The sequence below is a fragment of the Rutidosis leptorrhynchoides genome, chromosome 3, assembly GCF_046630445.1.
Source record: "Rutidosis leptorrhynchoides isolate AG116_Rl617_1_P2 chromosome 3, CSIRO_AGI_Rlap_v1, whole genome shotgun sequence".
NCBI lineage: Eukaryota > Viridiplantae > Streptophyta > Magnoliopsida > Asterales > Asteraceae > Rutidosis > Rutidosis leptorrhynchoides.
Window position 1 is genome coordinate 71,173,418 of NC_092335.1, and position 21,987 is coordinate 71,195,404.

General features: G+C 33.5%; 1 long non-coding RNA gene across 15 annotated transcripts; it reads left to right on the forward strand.

Annotated features, from left to right (window-relative positions):
* The first annotated feature begins 2,447 nt into the window (after positions 1-2,447).
* Positions 2,448-21,062, forward strand: LOC139896308 (uncharacterized). 15 transcript variants are annotated; one of them, XR_011776200.1, is made up of 12 exons: positions 2,448-2,671; positions 2,757-3,214; positions 7,976-8,022; positions 8,265-8,387; positions 8,475-8,534; positions 8,691-8,775; positions 10,041-10,140; positions 10,227-10,325; positions 10,410-10,496; positions 10,855-11,231; positions 13,650-13,721; positions 14,220-14,374. It is a non-coding gene; the product is annotated as an uncharacterized lncRNA (long non-coding RNA). The 15 variants fall into 15 exon arrangements; XR_011776197.1 differs by having other exon boundaries at positions 2,452-2,972; positions 3,066-3,214; XR_011776206.1 differs by having other exon boundaries at positions 2,455-3,214; positions 10,855-10,953; positions 11,032-11,231.
* The last annotated feature ends 925 nt before the right edge of the window (positions 21,063-21,987 follow it).

The window sequence follows — 21,987 nt, forward strand, 5'->3', positions numbered from 1 at the left end:
ATATGTTTCGCTATAACTCGTAATCTACATCAACATTTACACATTATCTCAAGTAATGACGGGTCAAGTAATGGATCAAATGACGGATGAAGTAATGGATCAAATGAGTTGACACGCCAACAACTTATCTTCTAAAATAGTCATAAAACTAATTAGCGTATTAAAATAATGATTCAACCAAGTATTAATTAATCAGTAAGAGAATTTCTTCCCGTGCATACAGAAAGACTAATTCAGTGACAAACAAATTACATAGAGAAAAGTTTTAAGACCTTACGAAGCCATCCAGTGGTATTTCCATGTCTCTGGTCTCATTCCTTCAGCTTGCACCTCAATTCGAGCAACTCCGAAATCATTAATTTTGATTGACATATAAGCTGAAATTAATAGATTATCTGATTTCAAATCTCTATGAATCAGTCCAAGCGCATGTACGTATTACATCCCCTTAGCACATCCAAAGCTTGCTTCGATCACTCCTAGTTTCAAAGGCATGGAGCTGTTCTGTGGAACCGAACCACCTTTGCATACTCAGTAATAATACACCAAAACCATCGTTTTCGGCCAGCATCAATGAACCTAACTATGTTTGGGTGTTTTAATCTTCCAAGCATCATAACTTGGTAGTAATTAATCAATGATACACATATTGTCAAATATGTATAATAATAATTTTTATAGTTTTAAGTATAATACATTCACTTTGGATGAGTTTTAACCTCAGTTACCATTGTATTGTAAGTAATTTTTATGTACTTGTTTGACCCGCGAAAGATAAAGCATGGCCCAAATCAACCCTTTTGTAATTAGTGGGCCACTATTTCCACCAAACCAAAATATATGCTTTTAACATTTTTACCTGTGCATCTATTAAGCGGTGAAGTGTCTTCTTGCTTAGTTCTTGAAGTTCGCCATCTAATAATATCTCATCTAATATATAATAAGCCTGCAACACCAAGAATAATAGGAAAAGGATTAAGTAGTGAAGAACCATAAATAAATGACTAAAGAAAGTATACATACTCAACTTGTAATATGAATGAGCCAATCTATTTAATTGCTTTAAGGTATTCAAGTCATGCTCATTGTATAGATATTGAATGCTATAATTTTATCTGCCTGAACATGTGCAAGTGCAGCTATCTTTCAACCATTGCCTGATATTTGACCATTGCCAACCTTATTAAATCACACTAAACAATCTCATTATATCTTGGTTCATCATGTTCATTTAGTTATAGCATAAAAGAAACTGTATCAGGAATGAATTTAGTGGACCACAAGTTAATGGGTATCAAATTGTTGGGTCAACTACTTGATATAGATATAAGCACTACACAGTTTCTCAAGTTTTTGTACTCATATATGTTTTTCTATGAAAAATTCAGAAAATGAGACACACATTCAAACGTCGTTACCTCTGCAAAGATAGTATATATATTTTTTTTTTTTAAAGGCCACTGCAAAGATAGTATATGCATTCTTTTGACTTTGTTACAGACCACTTCTATTAGACCCCACTTGTGATCTCCCATTGGTTAGTTCTATCAGACTCCATTTGTTTTGGTAATTCCATAAATTGGTCTGCAATTTTTATTTTTATTAGAAATTAGAATTATGTGCCCCTAAAGAATTTGAGTATCTAAATGAAGTATTCACTTATGCAAAATATAGTTTGATATCTCACCATCATGTGTTGCTATCAAACAAACTAAAGTAACAAATTGTCAGACCTTCAAACAATCGTCTTCATATCAATTTTAATCGAGCCTTTTTGCTTCGCAATGCTTATGCCAAAATCGTGAAAAGACGGATAAAAGCTATCATAGGTAAAAAAAACACGTTGTTCATAAATCAAATAAAATCCATGCATATATAAGAACAAAAGTGTCATTTGAGAAGAGTATTGTGATATTCAATGTGTAGTAAGATAATAAACCATTTTTATATAGCTGAAATGATTAAAAAAAAAAAAAAAAAAAAGATAGGAACAATTTCTTAAAGTTTTCATATTCAAGATAATGCAGCATATCACCTTTCAACACTTTAATGTCTGCAAACATATCAACTTCTATTTCTTACTGACATAGTATTAAGATAAAGATCTTCATTTAAGTGGGATTACTATACTTTTTTTTTTTTTTTTTTTTTTTTTTGAAAGGCAAGGTTAGTTGTTAGTTGTTAGACTCGAACCTGGATCACTCTCGAATCCATGAAACATGGATACCAATGAAGCAAGGCCTCATTGGCAAGTGGGATTACTATACTACATTCGCAATAGTCTACAGAGAAGCAATAGTATTAAGGAAAACTCAATCCGCTCAAAGTTAACGATGCAAAAGGAGTAGGCCAATGAAATAACCAAACAACCCAATTAAAAACCCTAATAAAAAACCTAAAATTAAAATCAAATTACCCAATTCATTTATGTAGACCACGAAACCATATCTAACGTCTTCTTTATACTCTGACTAAACAATTAAACTCATGACAAATATCGATTCTATTTTTACCATGAAACATATAAAAATATAAGCATGTTTCAAGCACACCACAAACAGGTTTCAAAACCCAAATTAATGTTATGATGCAAGATTATAAGCACCAGAAACAATATAAAATCTAATTTTACAAACCTTTGGTGATGGTTACGACGGTGGTTGTTATGCCGGTGACTCTTCAACCGGCTGTCTTTTTTTTTTTTTGTCTTCAACCGCTGTTCCATCAATCGATTCATATTTATGATTTGGAAACAGGTTTCTAATGGTCTTCATACGCACGATTCAGTCACCGGCGACGGTTCCAGCAATCTATTATTCCAGATATGACTGTTTGAAGATGACGATAATGATGGTGCTTTTAAATCTGGATCTGGCCAAATCTTCAGTCGAATGAATGAATTGATGAAAGAATAATAATCAATTACCTATATAATCAAGGATAGATCATTATTATCCTATATACTAATTAGGGTAATTTTATCGGCTAAACACCCATAATTCCACTGTTATACTGTAGCGGGCTTCTTTTTTTTTTTTTTTAACGAATCAATCTACATATAACAGAACGAGATCTTCAAGGTCTCAATCAATAATCTCCATCGCCACCATCTCCATCAGTTGCCATCGCCGTCGTCACCACCAAAACCCACCGCTCTCACAAAGCGACTACCCCAAAAATCGTGCCGGAACGAACGAATTGTGCAATCTTTCAGGTTAACCCTTCTTCTGATTCATTATTGGGTTCTATTTTCAGTTTGTGGCTGCAAAATTACTTTAGCGATGAACGTCATTGCTAGGGTTTATTCTACATAATTCTTTTTTTTTATTTTAAGCAATTGATACACGAAAATAGGGCTAAATCTTGCAGCTTATGGTTTGATTGATTATTAGGTATGGTTTTATCCTTTATTTGATTGATATGTCTATGTTGTTGAATCCATATAACAAGGAGTTAGCTTACATAAGTTTCCTTCCATTATTTCAATATACTTTTGCACCTAACGGTGCTGTTTACACTTCTATTTGATTCTTCATTACATATAACTACTTATTATTTTTAGTTACAATTTTTTCCCATATACCTACTGTTTTTTTTTTTTTTTTTTTTTTTTTTTTTTTTTTTTTTTTTTTTTTTAGCATTATTCTGTATTTATAATTTATAATATAGATTCCTTTAAAAAAAATTTTGAGACCCCACTTACCCTGTATTTGTTTTTAACGGGTTAAGGGTACTACTTACCTTTGTTTGTAACTAGCTGCCTCGTTTGGTTAGAAGGTTAGTGTTAAATAGCTTTGATTTTCAACCTGTAGGAATCCTGTTATTCCTGTTACTACTTATTACGGTATTTGTTTTTTTTTTTTTTTTTTTTTTTTTTTTTTTTGCACTCTTGCTATCGTTAGCGTTTTTGCTAGTTGTTTCTACTTTGTCTTTAGCAACTCTTTTCTACTTAGTGCGCTGTTTATAGGGTAAGATTAACTCGTCACATACGCATGGTTACTTGAGGTCATGTCCTATTAGTTTAGGGGCGGGTAGGTCTAGAGGGAGTAGAGATACTCGCGTTAGGATTAGAGTAGGTAGTTGGAATGTAGGAACTTTGACTAGCAAAGCCCGTGAACTTGTAAATACGCTACGTAAGAGTAAAGTGGACATATTGTGTGTTCAAGAGACCAGATGGAGGGGTGAAGCGGCGGTTGACGTGGACGACTACAGGTTGTGGTTCTCGGGTTCTAGAGTAGCTAGAAACGGGGTAGGGATCCTTATAGGACCCCTTTATAAGGATAATATTGTGGGTGTGGATAGGTGTAGCGATAGGATTATGTCGGTTAGGGTAGTTATCCAGGAGGAGACTTACATGGTCATTTGCGCTTACGCACCCCATGCTGGTTTAGGAGATGATGAAAAAGTTCGCTTTTGGGAAGCGTTAGATGAAGTTGTGAGGAGTTGCCCCGCCGACCATCGATTGGTTATTGGGGGAGACCTTAATGGTCATATAGGAACGATCTCGGACGGATATACGGGTGTCCATGGGGGCTTTGGGTACGGAGTTCGGAATGAAGAAGGACGATCTATTCTCGAATTCGCTGTTGCCCACGAACTGGTTGTTGCAAACTCCTCCTTTAGGAAGACGGAAGCACAACTAGCTACTTTCCACAGTGGGGGACATAGTACCCAGATTGACTATTTGCTGCTTCGCAAAGGGGACCTTAGAGCTTGCAGAGACTGTAGAGCCCTGACTACCTGGACTTGTTCCACCCAACACAGATTATTGGTCATGGACTTGGTTCTGCAGAGGCGGGTTACTAAAAGAGTGAGACCCGTCCAACCTAGGATCCTTTGGAAGAATCTGATTGAAGGGAAAGCCGAAACTTTTAAAACTTCAGTGTTGGAAAGAGTAGAGGCAGGAATGGATACCGTTACTCAAGTGGACGCAGATCAGATGTGGAATAGGATGGCATCTGCTATTAGGGATGTTGCCAAGGAAACCTTAGGTGTGGCAGTAGGGACATCGAGAGGACATAAGTCTAATAGAGAATCATGGTGGATTAGTGATGAGGTTCAAACCAAAGTCGCACTTAAGCAACAGAGGTTTAAGGAGCTCATTACATGCCGGGACGGGACACGTGAAGATAGAACTAGGGCAGAAGAGAGGTATAAAGAAGCCAACAGAGAAGCTAAGAAGGCCGTTGCACGTGCAAAAGATAAAGCGTATGAAGACTTGTATAGGAAACTAGACTCCAAAGAAGGAGCAAATGATATTTACAGGATTGCAAAAGCTAGGGAGCGTAGGAGGAGGGATATAGATAACATCAAGTTTATCAAGGATGAAGCCGGTCAAACCTTAGTGAAGGAAGAAGAAATTAGGAAAAGATGGGAAGGGTATTTCTCAACTCTTTTCGTGGGTGAAGGACCTGGGCGCCAAGAAGTTCCGCAGGACTTGGGAATAGGACAATTCCGGAACAACAGTTTCTGTAGGAGAATCAGGAAGGAAGAAGTAAGTTCGGCACTACGAAAGATGGGTAGAAACAAAGCTGTAGGACCAGACCAGATCCCAATAGAGGCGTGGCGGTGCCTGGGCGAGGATGGTGTCAGGTGGTTGACGTGTCTTTTCAATAAGACGCTTAGAAGTTATAAAATGCCTACGGAATGGAGACTCAGCGAGATTATCCCTATTTACAAAAATAAAGGGGATGCCCAAATCTGCGGTAATTATAGAGGCATAAAATTACTTAGTCATACTATGAAGCTTTGGGAGAGAGTGATTGAGACTAGACTTCGACGCGAGACTACGGTTTCAGAAAACCAATTTGGTTTCATGCCAGGGCGCTCTTCGATGGAGGCAATTCATATTTTAAGAAGCGTTATGGAGAAGTATAGGGAGAAACAAAAGGGCCTAGAGATGGTCTTCTTAGACTTAGAAAAGGCCTATGATAGCGTACCGCGAAAGCTGATTTGGAAGACACTTAATGTTAGGGGTATCCCAAGTAGATATATTAGAGCTATTATGGATATGTATGATGGGGCGAAGTCCTGTGTCAGGACGCCTGTGGGAAACACAGAGTATTTCCCGATAGAAGTAGGCTTGCACCAGGGATCGGCCCTTAGTCCTTTCCTTTTCGCTTTGATTCTCGACGAGCTGTCTCGAGGAATACAAGAGAACATCCCTTGGTGTCTGATTTTTGCCGATGATATCGTGCTTGTATCAGAATCAAATGAGGAGCTTAACAGAAGACTAGAACAATGGAGGGAGGCCTTAGAACAAAATGGGTTACGGATCAGCAGACAAAAGACAGAATATCTTAGGTGCGAATTCAGTAGGACTGAGGATGAACTAAATGGTGGAGGGATTATCAACATTGGGGACCAGATCTTGCACCCACAAGAGTCGTTTAGATATCTAGGTTCGGTCCTCCACAAATCGGGGAGGATAGACGAAGACGTGACTCATCGTATTAAGGTAGGTTGGTTGAAGTGGAGAGCGGCGAAAGGGGTCTTGTGCGACAAGAAGATCCCACTCAAATTAAAAGGGAAATTCTTTAAAGTAGCTATTAGACCTGCCATGTTGTACGGATCAGAATGTTGGCCAATGACGAAGGCCCAAGAGAGAAGGATGGAAGTAGCAGAAATGAGGATGCTTAGGTGGACGTGTGGTAAAACCATGTTAGATAGGATCCCAAATGGTGTGTTTAGGGAAAACCTTGGAGTCTGTAGCATCATCGACAAGCTAAGGGAAGAACGGCTTCGATGGTTTGGGCATGTGATGAGGCGACCTCGTATTGCCCCGGTAAGGAGAGTCGAGGCACTCACGGTCGATGGCGTAAGGAGAAGGGGTAGACCTACACGTAGGTGGATGGATAGACTTAGGCTCGACATGAGAGAGCTTTCGCTGACTGAGGACATGACTTCTGATAGGGGTGCGTGGAGGGCTAGAATTAGAATAGTCGAGTAGGGTTACGTCCTATTATGTTATTTTTTATTTTTAATAGTATTTCTCATTAGGTTTCTTACTTTTGCTTTTTTTTTTTGCTTTTTATTACTTTTTTTATTATTATTATTACTATATTTATTATTATTATTATCTCTATATTATTATTGTTAGTTTTTATTATTATTATTATTTTTATTATTATTATTTTTATTATTACTATTATTTTTATTATTATTATTATTATTATTATTATTATTATTATTATTATTATTATTATTATTATTACTATTACTATTAGTATTATTTTTATTATTGTTACTACTACTATAATACTCTTGGTATTACTAGTACTGGTACTATTACGACTACTACTATTACTTTTATTATTATTATTTTTATTATTATTATTATTATTATTATTATTATTATTATTATTAGTATTATTACTATTATTATTATTATTACTATTATTGTATTATGGGTGTGTTAATATTAATTATTAATATTATTTGTGGTATTAATATTATTACTATTGCTTTTAACTATTTTTTACTAACACTAGTACTAGTATTAGTATTTTTATTTTTTAGCCGCTTAGAGCCTAAATTGATTTTCAGGGAGACTTTTAAACCCATGAAATTTTGATTCTATTATTTTCATGGCGTCTCAATATATATATATATACATATATATATATATATATATATATATATTTTTATTTTTTTTTTTTTTTTTTTTTTTTACTATTTTTATAAATAAATCAAAAAAGGCCGGAGGTCCACTCGGAAGCAATCTCTTTATCCGCCGAATAAAGAGAGGGATGACTTTCTCTACTTTTCTGGGTGGAGAAATGACTTGTTTTTATTCTCGGATAAGGGAAGGATTGTCTACATCTCACCTCCCCCATACACCACTCAAGTGGTATTGGGTACTGTTGTTGTTGTTGTTGTTGTTGTTGTTTTGTTTATCATTCATTATGCATATCTATTAATCTGCTGTGATTTCAACAAGTTTGAATAGAATTGATTTTTTTCATTGTTGTTTCAGGTTAGTGAAGTTGCCAAAATAACTTACAACTTTTTTTGGCTAAACAAGTAATCGGCTTTACTTCTTTTTATTAGTTGTTTCTGACTTATGTGCTAACTGATTCATTATTTTCATTTTTTTACAATTGACATTTGAAAGGTGTTGGGGAAAAAAAGATGAATATAAAGTAGCATTTATAATAGTAGTCGTGATGAGCTTGCCATGATGAGTGTAGCTTTGTAGCTATTTCATCTTGATTTGGTTCCCCATCTATTTTTTTCCAGTTTTTATATCCATTTTTATACAATAGGCAAGTTGTTGCAACAATTTGAAGCCAATGGGTGTTAGTACAATTTGAATAGAAAAGACATGTACTGATTTGTTGATCTCTTGCGAGTGGCGAAAATCGGGGAATGAGGAACAAGGTGTAATGGTATTCATGAGATTAATTGTTAGAATATCTTGCTAATTATGTTTGCAGTTGCTAATGGTCTGTTTTTTTCTCTCTCTTTTTTTTCAGGTTATGTGCAAATTTACATATCCTTTTCCGATTTGCGACTGCTGTTCTCTTTTCTTTAAGGTAATCTATTTAGTTGTTATTGTTTTTGTCCATTTGTTTTGTATTATTATTGCTTCTTCTGATTTTTTGTTGTCTTCTATATTTATTTGGTTTTGTATGTCTTAAATAGGTAACGAAAACGTAATCAATAGCCTTAACTAATAGGATGTATAATAGGTATCGACAGAGAAGACATAAAAACAGTAGTGTTACGTTGATGTTTAATAGATATGGGCAGAGAAGACATATTGTATGCGCACTGGTATGTCCTTTCAGGTTAATGTTTTGTTTAATTTTTTGCTTGCTTTTGTGGTTTTTTCAATATGTATTATTTTGTGGTTGTTGAGTGGTTTATGGTTAATGATGTTTTTCTTCTAAGTTACACACTTATATTTGCGATACTGATATCAACATATGTCTCTAGGCAACCTGTTGCATATTTGATAAATGCGAATCAAATGGATATTGTATAAGATTAGTCAAACTTTCAAATAAACAACACTATTTGGTGATTGCGAAAAAAATTATATATCAATTCAGTAAAAGCTAAAGTTTAAGCGTTGAATTGGATATGAGTTTGCTGTTATTTATATTTGAACTGAGTTTAAGATTTGATGTCAACATCATTTGCACTAAATATCACTTACATTGTTCGTTAACTCACTGATTTATTGTTATTAGTGAAAGGAAACACTTGCAGATATTGAAACGTCTTAGTTTTGACTATTTGGACAATTGACCCGTTTAGGTAAAACTGGGTCAATTCAGGTAACGGTCAATCTAGACACGTCCCATATGTCAAATTAGATGAGTATGAAAGTTTTGGTGTCTTGAAAATTAGCTATGGGCATATATTTTGGTTAAAAAAGGAAATTTATAACCCGTTTGAGTCATACGTAGTAATTTTGATCCGTGTGCCTAATTTTCAGAAACGGAAGTCACCAACACATTTAAAATGTCATTTTAAGCTTATGGTATGAATTGGATCAGCCCAGGTTAGTTAGTTGAAATTTCAAGTCATCAGCGGGAAACTTTTACCATTTTTGTAAAAACGCCAAAAACGACTCTCAAGTCTACTTTGAGGTCGGTCTCATTATTTTCTATGCTCATATAGGCAACATTTATGTGACTACCAGTTTTATTGATCTATATATAACATTACATGTTTGTGATTACAAAGCTATGACATTTTATCTTTGCTCCAGACTGTTACATGCTTAATGTGATAACCATTCTTTTTTATTAAAATTTTTATTTTAAAATATAAAAAATCTCATAAAACAATATATCATAAAAGTGATTTTCAACTTATATATCTGTATATGTAATTATACAGTCATATGTTTACCTATTTATCATTTAAGGTTTTGCTTCATATGCTTCCCAGTTCCCACTTTATATCAATATGCTATATGCAAAGTGGTTGTTTGTTTTGGGTACACCCTTATTTTCTACCACCAGCTTACCTAACTTATACACTTTATCCTATCAGACATTCACATATCTGTCAACATAAATGTAAAACAGATTACATTGGAGGTGTCCAAGATGTTGGAGAAGTACAAGAAAGCACAAGCTCTAACGAAGACCAAAATCTGAGAAGATCTATCGACATAATCAACCTAAAGTGAGTCACACTATATATAATACAGTAGTATACACAAAAACAAAAAATAACCAATTTTCCTTTTCCTTTTCTCCTACAACTATCAGGTCATGCAACTAACACTATGGAATGATCAACCGACAAAACTTTGAACTCGAAGGCAGTCATAATAGCTTCCAGTGCCTAGTGGGTAAAAGAAAATAAGTGTAAGCACCCGTTTCACAGATATATACAAAACCATGAACAATACCATCATGATTCTACTAACCATATATTTTAACATACCCCAGTCAAAGCAGAGCTGTAACTATCTGGAACATCAGGAACACACGACTATTTCAAGCGGATATCCAAGAATGTTAACAATCGCTACCAGTGTAAGTAGCCTTCACTTACAATCTAAAGTTCCAGATTTTTTAGAGGTTTAACCAGTCGATTTGAACGTCATTATTGTCATTGTCACAGTAATTGAACATATTAAAAATCACTTTTACCCCATTATCGTACCCGCTTATGCTCAAATCGTGCTAAACCGACTATCCCCGCCGCAACGCGCAATTAACTCAGATTTTGAGGTCTATAAAAACTATCGGATTTAAAGTGATAGTCTTCAGCTTTGCTGTTAGATTAGGAATCATTTATGGGTAACAAATTCTTAGGCTAATTTTGTACTGCATTTAATTTGATTTTGTTTTTATAAACAATTTATCGCGAATTGTTCGACTAAATTTGCAGATATATATAACGTTGATGATTATTGGTCGCATAACGGTATAAGGATTCAAAGATTGGTGATATGGCGTGATGAAATAATTGATGTACCTATTTGAGAATGTAAGAAATCAGCGATTTGGCGATTGTCGTAGGCATCGTCTTTTATGTTGGTCGATTTGATGTTAAACAATCACCCAGATTATGTTAATGGCCAACAGGAGAAGGGATACACCCTACCTTATCATTTGGCACACTATCCTACCCCGGCTAGTATTCCAATAGCAAATGAAAGAGAGCCGGTGGCTGTTGGTTGGCCGCCATGCCTTGCTGCAGTTGCCGGCAAAGCAACTACAGGATGAATACGAACAGAAGCAGATTCTTCCCAACAATTGAACAAGGTTTGTTCTTTTTTTGTTTAATCCATTGCAGACTTTTGCACCTCCAATATCAGTATATGATGCATTCTTTACCATCACTTTATGCTAATAAGCCATATGGGTATATCAAGAGTGTACATGGTGCACTATATATCATAATATTTTCTCTGAAAACGAATTGGGTAGGTGTTTGGACGCGTCAATTTAAGACTTCGAATTCACCATATAATTAGTCAAAGTGAATTAGTTTTTTGAAGTTCCAGTGATAATTTATTTTCATATATGCAATTCAGTAAATATATCAAATACTTTAGAATGCTTATGATAAAACAACTACTTATAGTCATTTACATTTTTGTTTAAAACTTTAGCATAGACTCTATTTGTGCACCATATACACTCATCTATTCTGAATTATGTACTATCTCAATATCGTTTCATCCCTTTCAAAACATCGGACAAAAGAATATACGGATGTGACAACTCGGAAATTTTTGACCAAATTTAAACTTTATCTTTAAATGATTTAACGTTTCCGACAAGATAAGCAAAGTTTGAAAAACCGAATCTCAAAATTTTTGAACTATTCAAGTACCCTTCGGTTGTTCTCAACGATTCGCGAACCATTATATGTAAATAGATACATATATATACTATAACTTGAAAACGTAACAAAGTTTTAATTGCATGATACCATACATTAAACTTATTGGTTTATATATCTATTTGAATATATATGATTTCAAGTTATTTAGTAAACGATAGTAACATTCGATTATTGATTCGATTGATATTTAGATAAGTTAACTAAAATGTTTTAGATGAACCAGTAAAACACTAATTTGCTACAGTATTTTCGAATTGCTACAGTACCCGAAAAGCTACAGTGTTTTCGAAAATCACTATTTGCTACAGTAACTTTGCTACAGTAAAACACTATTTTAAAATGAAAATGTATATATGTATAGATGTATATGTATATACTACGAGACAATAATGTATAGAAGTAAATGACCAAAACACTCGAAAGTTTAAGATACACTTTGAGTGATATAGTTTATGGATAATTTAAGGCTATATTTTGACAAATGTACGTGTCACGAAACGTAAAATGCAAGTTTTCTCAGCGTACGAAGGGACACTCAAAAAATCGGAACCGGGACATAAGTCGCGTGATGACGTACGACTTATCGGAACAAAAATTACAAGTCAACTATGCACGTGAATTTAATATAATATATAATTAATTATATAAATTATATATTATAAATATAATTAATAAATATGTCGACAAGCGTAGGACAAAAACATTTGTGAGCTGTCATACCTTCCCATGCGATCGCATGGGAAATGGCTTGGGAAGCCATGCGATCGCATGGCACCCTTTTGCTGGCCACATCTATAAATTCGCGATTTCTGTTTCTGATTCATTCATATATCTATCTCTCGACTCTCTCTAAATATATATTATTATTATTATTATTATTATTATTATTATTATTATTATTATTATTATTATTATTATTATTAATCTTATTATTAATAGTATTAGTATTATTATTTTTACGATACAAAAATAATAATATACATAAAATATTACGACAAGGTTATGTCCAAACGATTTCAAAAATGGTTATCGAATGAGTCAAAGCTAAGGAAACTATGGGATATAGCTATGGAGGTTATAGGTAATGTCGTGGGTATTATTGGCAAGACAAACCTAGTGTTAATCATCTCCGTTACGTCTACGTACTTTCCTACAATATTGAATCTCAATATTAATACGTAAGCACTCATATTTTATCTTTTATATATTAATTGTGTATCCATGTCTAGTGCTCGAATATATGTTTATACATGCTTGTATGCTAAATTTCGTCGTTAAACAGTTTATAATGAATCATGAATTAAATACATATATTACTGGAAAAAGGTATATGATATGCATGTTTTTGAAAAGCTGGCAAAAAATCAATGACTTTTCATTTAGATATCAAATAGTTTCGATGAACGGATTAAAAGATATGATCAACTGAATTATGATTGACGTTAATTGAAATTTCTTTTGAATTTGCAATTAAGATTTAAACAACTTGTTTACGAGTTTGATAAAATGAATTTTTAAATATTACCAACCGAGTAAATGAATTCTTATATAAGGCACGTCTCGTTTTGTTGAACAATTGTCAAAACTGATTGTTTTATCATATTTTAAAGCCTTATAAAAACTATAGTTTAATTTTACAAAAATTGGGAAATTATGAGAAATGTTAAAATGATTCGATTACCATGATTATTCAACTATTGTATTGAGTCAGATTGATTTTTTTGAAATAACTTTTGATAACTTTTGTATGTCGATCTCGAGCATTAGGATTGTGATACACTATGACCTGACCTAGCTTGATAGACATTTATTGACCAACATATGTTCTCTAGGTTGAGATCTACGGTTATTTGGTAATCCGAGTTTCGGTCGCGTTTTGGTGAACGACTTTATATGCTGCTAAGGTGAGTTTCATTGATCCCTTTTTAATTGCTTTTGCAATACATTTTTGGGCTGAGAATACATGCACTTTATTTTAAACGCAATGGATACAAGTACATACTAAATTATACACTGAGTTTGAACCGAAAATCTCTTAGCTTTGGTAACTAGTAACTGCCAGTTATAAGAACTGGTGGGCGCGAGTAGTAGTATATGGATCCATAGGGCTTGACATCCCCATCTGTTCCAGGTATAGAAACCCTAGCCTGAACTATAAAACAGACGTATGCTATTTGAGTGTATCGTACATGTTGGTTGCATGCTAAACACATGGGTACTTATTAGATAGACGGTAAAGCTTAGTTACCAGGGTGCTCAATCTTGTAGAATAATTTGATAAACGTTTCTGGATGAAACAACTGAAATCTTGTGATCCACTTTTATATACAGATTATGCGAAACACTAAAACTATGAACTCACCAACCTTTGTGTTGACACTTGTTAGTATGTTTATTCTTAGGTTCCCTAGAAGTCTTCCGCTGTTTGCTTATATGTTATACAAGCTATGTGCATGGAGTCTTGCCTGCTTTATTCAAGAAAACGTTGCATTCACAAAACCATCATCATGTATCTATTTCGACTGCATTGTCAACGGAAGTATTATTGTAAACTATTATTTACGATGATTGTCTATATGTAGAAATCATCAGATGTCGAAAACCTTGGATTTAAATATTCATTTATGGTATGCCTTTTCAAAAGAATGCAATGTTTACAAAACGTATCATATAGAGGTCAAATACCTCGCAATGAAATCGATGAATGACGTGTTCGTCCATATGGATTTGGAGCGATCGTCACAGTTGGTTTCAGAGCGTTGGTCCTAGTGAACCAGGTCTTGCATGAGTGTGTCTAACTGATAGTTGTTAGGATACATTAGTAAGTCTGGACTTCGACCGTGTCTGCATGTCAAAAGTTTTGCTTATCATTTCTTGTTGGAAATTACCTGCTTATTATTCCTAGTCTAGACACGTCTTACTGCATTGATTGCATGAATAGTGTATAGACAAAATTCGTATCATAGCGTATATGCTAGTTAATATCTTAGCGTATATGTTACTGTAAACTTTGCTTGACAGCTTTCGAAAGTTCCTCCGTAATTTACGGATCCCTTGTATTATATATAGATATTCTATGTAATTAGAATATCATCCGATATCCAAAAATCATTTCATATCAAAAAAAAAAAAAAAAATCCTTTATCCAAACCGTGTAAGATGAATTCCGCATCTAGTTCAAATCCCTTAAACTCCGACAGCTATTCCGATATGGATATTCACCTGAATTCCGAAGACAGTGTAATCGGAATGGATCAACCAATCAGCCATCACCTATTCTGGATGAATTATGGATGGGTTCGTAGCTTACTTAATCATTGGAGACAAGAAGAAGGCGATCCCTTCCATCCACCACATTGCCCTTTTGGCGAAGAACCTGAAGCACTTACCGGCGAACCTGTTCGTAATACCATTTTCTCCCTCATCTCCAGAATATCTCGTCATGATCATATACTCTCTCAAATTCTGGATCTTATTCATCCGCTCGTCTGAACCGCCAATCATCCCGGTGTAGTAGAAGAAGTCAACGAGCTTCGCGCTCGGGTAGTGGCTTTGGAGAATATGGTGCAAAGGTTACAAGCACCAGCAGAATCACCGGCATCAACAGTACCACCGACAACAACACCAACAGTACCATTACCACCACCAACAACATCCGCACCGCAAGCCTCAACATCACAATATGTACATTGAACATCAACGTCATACGCATCATAGTTACCAAGAAATACCAGCAACAATAACCGATGAAGTATTAACTCATTTCCCCTGAAGAAATTTTATGTATATTTTATATATATGAATTTTGAAATCAAAATAAATCTTTTCATACTAAGCTATTCAATGTGAATCTTAACTGGTAGGTACTACTCGGTTAGTTCATATTACTAATATGCAATGATGTACATCCTTCCTTAACAACTTAACCATTGTTAACTATAATCTCTGTTTCAACTTAATGAATTCCATTTCATAATAAATCAAGTGTATTATTCAATTACATAATTGATTTTACATTTTCATTTTCGATGTACTCGAAACTTTCCAGAAAACATCATCTGTGCCTTGTAAGGTTCACAAAAATTCCACGAGCATCAACATCCTTCACCGAGGAATGAGAATAAATAATGTAATATCGATTACATTAGCGAAATACTCCGCAAAGATTATGTAATCTTTAATGTTTTAGAGATTAATCATTTCTAAGTCAAGCCGAAAATTAAATGATCTTAATATGATATTAACTCATTAAATCTGTGTTACATCTGAAGAAAATATACATACATATATTTTCATAAAGACAGTAATAAAAATTCTTTTGTACAAAGTATTAATTATGAAATCTTTAACGGGTAGGTAATACCCGAAAAATATATAAGTTCGCAATTAATATGTTATATTGTACATTCTTCAACTTTGATTCAAAAAAATTATTAACAATGCTCACAATGATACACAATCGTTTTCATACAAATTCAATTACATATTCTGATATTGACGGATCAGAATTCAAGTCATAACTCTGAACCGGTGACATCATTCTTAGATCTCTACATCTTTCAAAGCTATACTTTAAGTTTAAATCTGTGCAAGATCCATTAGCATTGTTTTTACCGAAAATAACCTTGCAATTCCTTTTCAAAAGTATCCAGTATTATCAACCGTTCAACCTGTCAACGACGACCTTTCAGACTTGTAACTTTGGCATATACGTTTTTGTTACTGGGGAACCTTTCATGTTCCACCACATTAACAGTAAATGTACCAGTAAATTCATTAATCTGTAACTTAAAGTCTCTCCGAAAAACCATTATAATTGTTCATTGAAACCCTATCATGTACTCATCCACATCTTGTAACGGTAATTGCCATACCAACTACCGGGAATTAGCAATCAGTATTTCGAATTTCGCAGCAATTCTACGCCAACAGTTATATATATATATACATATAATGTCTATCTCCTAGACTTACTTACTTCGAATGTGAAGTTTCTGAAAAACACCCCAAACTGTGAAACTAGTCCTCCGAATTTTGGAAAAATGCTGATGAAGCAGCAAAAACTGTAAACGACCTCAACAGTCGAAAGTTTGATGATAAAGAATAGTATGGTGGTAAAGCTGAGAAAAAGAGAAGGTTTGGAACTGAAAACGGATTGAGCAGACCATGAAGGAGGCTGTGGACAAATCACAAAGAATAAACCTGCCTTCAAAGAATACAAATGATTCAATATCTGCTGAAGTCATTAATGAATACCTTACTCCTGACTCAAAATCCGTTACGAACAAATCTTCTTCATTATCCTTCGATATTAGAAATTCTAAGATATTATCATATCTTTCATTATAAATATCTTCTATATTTCTGAAGATATCTTCATAACTATTATCATCCGAAATTATTTATCTCTTCACGCTATCTGTGTTACATCATAAAAGAAACTATTTTAGTTTCTAATTTCTGAAAATTTCGAAAAATGGATGTTTTTGAAGTAGTGTTGGGAATTGAAGCATGAGTTAGTATAATATAATGACATTTGATCAACGTGATTATATTACAGTAAGTCATGCTGAGTTTTTAATGGAACGTGATAAAGGTTCACAGATCATACCCTCATCATGAACCATGTTACATAACTCTTTCATTCTATTTAACCTCTAAACATATCAAGAAAATATTTTTCTTGATGATTCGGTCTTTTTCGAGGTATTCTGGTAATTTGACAAGTCAGATTGTGCCATTACCGTTTCTTTCTTAGAACATTAATTATGTTCATTCTGAAATTCATACCTACGAATTCTGGACCATTATTCGCTTGACTTAAAGTCGGGAAGAAAAAAAAATGAAAGCATGAAGCTCCGAAATATAATGAAAAATATAAAGCCCAAAAACAACCCCGAAATTACAAACCGTGTATATCAATGCGTATAGCAATATAAAGACACGGGAGAATGAAAAACAATATAACCCCAAGGTAATAGTAGAAGAAAATAACCTCCTCTGGTGGCAGATGAAAAAGAAGAATGAATGATATGATAGCCAAGAAAATATCAAGAATCAGAACTGGATGAAGCATTTTCACAAATCTTTTGTAAGTATGAAATAAGAAAGAAGATTATAGGAGTGGTGAAAATAAATGAAACGGAAGAGGTCAATTTATAGCAAAATATCAGACATAGCAATCGAGGCAGATTACGCATTTAATCAAAGGAAATCCCAATTTCCTTAAATTTCGAAGAATCAAATCTAATTTAAATTATGAAGATTTTCTATTCCTTAAATTCCGGAAATCAATCGTTACTACATCAAGAGATAAGACGAATCTCTATTCTCCATTTCACTATATTACGATAACTTCTCTCATACGCTTTGAGTAATCGGATTGTTTTATCCGTATTATTCAATGGTGATAAAATTCTATTTACCAACTCATATTCGTCATGAAAACATTTTTATTGTTAGCCATGACGACCTCACTCAAATTTCGGGACGAAATTTCTTTAACGGGTAGGTACTGTGACAACTCGGAAATTTTTGACCAAATTTAAACTTTATCTTTAAATGATTTAACGTTTCCGACACGATAAGCAAAGTCTGAAAAACCGAATCTCAAAAATTTTGAACTATTCAAGTACCCTTCGGTTGTTCTCAACGATTCGCGAACCATTATATGTAAATAGATACATATATATACTATAACTTGAAAACGTAACAAAGTTTTAATTACATGATACCGTACATTAAACTTATTGGTTTATATATCTATTTGAATATATATGATTTCACGTTATTTAGTAAACGATAGTAACATTCGATTATTGATTCGATTGATATTTAGATAAGTTAACTAAAACGTTTTAGATGAACCAGGAAAACACTAATTTGCTACAGTATTTTCGAATTGCTACAGTACCCGAAAAGCTACAGTGTTTTCGAAAATAACTATTTGCTACAGTAACTTTGCTACAGTAAAACACTATTTTAAAATGAAAATGTATATATGTATATGTATATACTACGAGACAATAATTTATAGAAGTAAATGACCAAAACACTCGAAAGTTTAAGATACACTTTGAGTGATATAGTTTATGGATAATTTAAGGCTATATTTTGACAAATGTACGTGTCACGAAACGTAAAATGCAAGTTTTCTCAGCGTACGAAGGGACACTCGAAAAACCGGAACCGGGACATAAGTCGCGTGAAGACGTACGACTTATCGGAACAAAAATTACAAGTCAACTATGCACGTGAATTTAATATAATATATAATTAATTATATAAATTATATATTATAAATATAATTAATAAATATGTCGACAAGCGTAGGACAAAAACATTTGAGAGTTGTCATACCTTCCCATGCGATCGCATGGGAAATGGCTTGGGAAGCCATGCGATCGCATGACACCCTTTTGCTGGCCACATCTATAAATTCGCGATTTCTGTTTCTGATTCATTCATATACCTATCTCTCGACTCTCTCTAAATATATATATATATATATATATATATATATATATATATATATATATATATATTATTAATATTAAGATTATTATTATTAATCTTATTATTAATAGTATTAGTATTATTATTTTTACGATACAAAAATAATAATATACATAAAATATTACGACAAGGTTATGTCCAAACGATTTCAAAAATGGTTATCGAGTGAGTCAAAGCTAAGGAAACTGTGGGATATAGCTATGGAGGTTATGGGTAATGTCGTGGGTATTATTGGCAAGACAAACCTAGTGTTAATCATCTCTGTTACGTCTACGTACTTTCCTACAATATTGAATCTCAATATTGATACGTAAGCACTCATATTTTATCTTTTATATATTAATTGTGTATCCCTGTATAGTGCTCGAATATATGTTTATACATGCTTTTATGCTAAATTTCGTCGTTAAACAGTTTATAATGAATCACAAATTAAATATATATATTTCTGGAGAAAGGTATATGATATGCATGTTTTTGGAAAGCTGGCGAAAAATCAATGACTTTTCATTTAGATATCAAATAGTTTCGATGAACGGATTAAAAGATATGATCAACTGAATTATGATTGACGTTAATTGAAATTTCTTTTGAATTTGCAATTAAGATTTAAACAACTTGTTTACGAGTTTTATAAAATGGATTTTTAAATATTACCAACCGAGTAAATGAATTATTATATAAGGCACATCTCGTTTTGTTGAACAATTGTCAAAACTGATTGTTTTATCATATTTTAATGCCTTATAAAAACTATAGTTTAATTTTACAAAAATTAGGAAACTATGAGAAATGTTAAAATGATTCGATTACCATGATTATTCAACTATTGTATTGAGTCAGATTGATTTTTTTGAAATAACTTTTGATAACTTTTGTATGTCGATATCGAGCATTAGGATTATGATACACTATGACCTGGCCTAGCTTGATAGACATTTATTGACCAACATATGTTCTCTAGGTTGAGATCTACGGTTATTTGGTAATTCGAGTTTCGGTCACGTTTTGGTGAACGACTTTATATGCTGCTAAGGTGAGTTTCATTGATCCCTTTTTAATTGCTTTTGCAATACATTTTTGGGCTGAGAATACATGCACTTTATTTTAAACGCAATGGATACAAGTACATACTAAATTCTACACTGAGTTTGAACCGAAAATCCGTTAGCTTTGGTAACTAGTAACTGCCAGTTATAAGAACTGGTGGGCGCGAGTAGTAGTATATGGATCCATAGGTCTTGACATCCCTGTCTGTTCCAGGTATAGAAACCCTAGCCTGAACTATAAAACAGACGTATGCTATTTGAGTGTATCGTACATGTTGGTTGCATGTTAAACACATGGGTACTTATTAGATAGACGTTAAAGCTTAGTTACCAGGGTGCTCAATCTTGTAGAATAATTTGATAAACGTTTCTGGATGAAACAACTGAAATCTTGTGATCTACTTTTATATACAGATTATGCGAAACACTAAAACTATGAACTCACCAACCTTTGTGTTGACACTTGTTAGTGTGTTTATTCTCAGGTTCCCTAGAAGTCTTCTGCTGTTTGCTTATATGTTATACAAGCTATGTGCATGGAGTCTTGCATGCTTTATTCAAGAAAATGTTGCATTCACAAAACCATCATCATGTATCTATTTCGACTGCATTGTCAACGGAAGTATTATTGTAAACTATTATTTACGGTGATTGTCTATATGTAGAAATCATCAGATGTCGAAAACCTTAGATTTAAATATTCATTTATGGTATGCCTTTTCAAAAGAATGCAATGTTTACAAAACGTATCATATAGAGGTCAAAAACCTCGCAATGAAATCAATGAATGACGTGTTCATCCATATGGATTTGGAGCGATTGATAATGCTAAAAACGAACATATATTTCATAGCATTATTCCTCAAGAAAGACAAGCTTTTAGTTGCAATTGTTCTATTTACAAGTGATATTCGTTTAAATAATAAAAGGTGAAGACAAAAGACAGATTCGACGAATTGAAGACGCAAACGACCAAAAAGCTCAAAAGTACAAAATACAATCAAAGAGGTTCCAATTATTGATAAGAAACGTCTCGAAATTACAAGAGTACAAGATTCAAAACGCAAAGTACAAGATATTAAATTATACGCAAGGACGTTCGAAAATCCGGAACCGGAACATGAGTCAACTCTCAACGCTCGACGCAACGGACTAAAAATTACAAGTCAACTATGCACATAAATATAATATAATATTTAAATAATTCTTATAATTATTTAATATATTATATTATTTATAAAACCGTCGGCAGAAGAAAACAACCAAATATGAGCCTCCCCAGCTGGCCATGCGATCGCATGGCCTGGAAGGCATAAATCCATGCGATCGCATGAGCCCCAGTTCCAGCCCACACGCCTATAAAAATCGAGCTTTGGTGCACCACAAATCCATCTATCTTTCTCTTTTCTCCATTCATACGATATATTTATATTTATATTTATATTTTAATTTTAATTTTAATTATAATTCTAATAATAAGGGTATGTTAGCGAATATTGTAAGGGTGTAAGTCGAAATTCTGTCCGTGTAACGCTACGCTATTTTTAATCATTGTAAGTTATGTTCAACCTTTTTACATTAATGTCTCGTAGCTAAGTTATTATTA